We start from the raw sequence: 2,421 nt of genomic DNA on the forward strand, positions 1-2,421 counted from the left end.
AATGGCAAGCACATGTATCAACTCCATCCTCGACATTATCATGTGCCCAACAACAAGATGTGAAATGTTGCCCATGAATATTAGAAACCAGCGGTGTATCAGCCATCCTTTTATAAAAATATTTGAGCGACTCCTCCAGATATTGCTCATGTTCGGGGAAAATTTGATGTTTAAACATTTTCATGAAATTATTTATTTTTATTACAAGTTGTTGAATGCTATTACTGGTTGAGATGATGTCTTTGTTTTTTAGTGTTAGCATTTTGATGGATCCGTGTACGTCTACTTGCAATGAATTCAAAAATTTAAATGAAGTAATCCTTTCCAAATTGTTAGACGATACGTTGAACCAATCCAGTTAGTGGCGAGTATTCAACTAGTCGATCATGGATGAGAAGGCAATATGCCTTTGTATTTATCTCACTCGCAACAGTTAGCTCAGTGGAAATTTTTATATCAGTCGCTCCTGATTTGACACTCTCGTTCTGGTATGAGAGATCAACAACCACAATAGGAGTCTTCGACATGAATTCCATCGGAGATAAAAGAGCTCGGGGTTCTCGATTGTAATAGCTCTCTTGAAATTTTGTATACATGTCATACAAGACAGCAAACCGATTCTCATTATATTTAACATTCAAATCCTCATAGGGATATACTTCAGAATTAAGATATACCTTTGCATTTCTCAAATTGTTTGTAATTAGTTCTCCATTCAATGTAAATGCAATAACAGCAAAACGTGGACGTTCTCTGTTTGCAGACATCTTGACATTCCATATATGATGTGTTCCCTGAACCAATGTCGGATTTATATAACAATCCCAACTCCGGAATGCGAGTGGGAGGCTAGCTCCACTCTTTACTACATTAAACATTTTAATTTTAGCACTGTCACTTGGAACGATGTGGGGGATCTTCCAACTTATACTATTTATAGCAATGTTATGGATTTTTCCATCAACATTTTTCACAAACATATCATCAGGGTTTTTCGTAAGTAACAGAACGAGCTCATGTTTACAGTTTAAGACGACTTTCTTATAGTCTTCAGCGAACCCCATCAACATTTTTAAAGGTACAGAAAAACTGAAATGTCCTCCAGAAGGGATATTGTCCCCGCCACTCCACCCCGCATTGCGATAAGCCGCTCCTTCCTGTTGGCCGACTGAGAGAAAGTTCTTAATAGTCGTTGTTATTCCAGTAAAACGCGTCCTATCCAATTCACAGCCATTCAACTCATATCTTATTTCATCCAGAAAATAGGCCATGCAATTATTTTTGAGCAAACCGCTAACGCCATTTGTACTAGTCTTTCCTGTATTTGAGTCAATAATTTTGCTAAGCGTTCCTTCAAAATGGAGAAAACTTTCACATGGAAGGACATACAAATCTTGGTTTTGCAAACTGATCCGTACTTCATCATTTGCTTTGAAGTTCTGCTGATATGGATAATATGAATGAAACTCTTTTTTAATAATAGATTCATCGTTAGCAGGCTTTTCCTGGACATAAAAGATCTCATTCATTTGAATATTAGTTGATAAACTTTATTTAATATTAAATCCCAACGATTTCAAAATCAATTTATTTTTTAATGTGAGGGCGTTGATGTGAAGATGATGGTGCTTTCACTTCAGCTTTAGATTTGATAATGTTATCAAAGGATCGATGAGTACCCCTTTTATTGTAAATAATCATTCTGTTGGTCGTAAGTGGAGACGGATTGATACAGTTTCTCCACGCAAATTAACTAAATCTCCGTCCTGATCAGTTATCCGTATTTCTAGTGTGCTTATTTCTCTGGTGTTCACAGGCAAATAAATCAAATTTCGTGGTGTTATGTTCATTTTATATCCAGGGGGGACATTGATTCCAAATTCATGAAGCACATGATTTGGTTTATTCCCTACATATGACCCGCTTATAATGTTGCATTCCAATCTAACAGAATTTATTTTTAAAATATTGACGGGATTATCCGAGATGTAAACTTCTTTCTCATGTGGTCTTAATTTTCGTTTATTAAATCCGAATAAACGACCAATTGATCGTTCATGATTAAAATATACGGTCTCATTTTTAGTAATAACTTGAACTTGTAAAGTGTTGATATTACACTCTATTTTTATACTGTCTTGAAGCTCATACTCCTTGAGCTTATTAATAATATATTTTGAAATATCATCAAACTCATATGAGCCAATTGGTATTTCAATGACTTTGTTCCCAATATGAAATAAGTTGTTCCCCTTATCAACATTCGGTATAGAATTGAATGTATAAAAATCAATTAGAGCACATTCATAATTACGTTTTAGCTCAATTTGTGGGAAAAAATTCTCGCTAAGTACAGATGTATTCCCATTTAGAGCTATTGTCAATGATGTAGTCATTATGATGCTTGAGTCTGAACTGACT

At 35.0% G+C, this 2,421-nt stretch overlaps 1 long non-coding RNA gene across 1 annotated transcript; it reads left to right on the forward strand.

Annotated features, from left to right (window-relative positions):
* Window positions 1-654: 654 nt before the first annotated feature.
* LOC138929605 (uncharacterized) lies at window positions 655-1,562 on the forward strand. Its single transcript, XR_011445844.1, has 3 exons — window positions 655-996; window positions 1,048-1,203; window positions 1,260-1,562. It is a non-coding gene; the product is annotated as an uncharacterized lncRNA (long non-coding RNA).
* Window positions 1,563-2,421: the final 859 nt, after the last annotated feature.

Source organism: Drosophila kikkawai, unplaced genomic scaffold (genome assembly GCF_030179895.1).
Source record: "Drosophila kikkawai strain 14028-0561.14 unplaced genomic scaffold, DkikHiC1v2 scaffold_72, whole genome shotgun sequence".
In the NCBI taxonomy this organism is placed as follows: Eukaryota; Metazoa; Arthropoda; class Insecta; order Diptera; family Drosophilidae; genus Drosophila; species Drosophila kikkawai.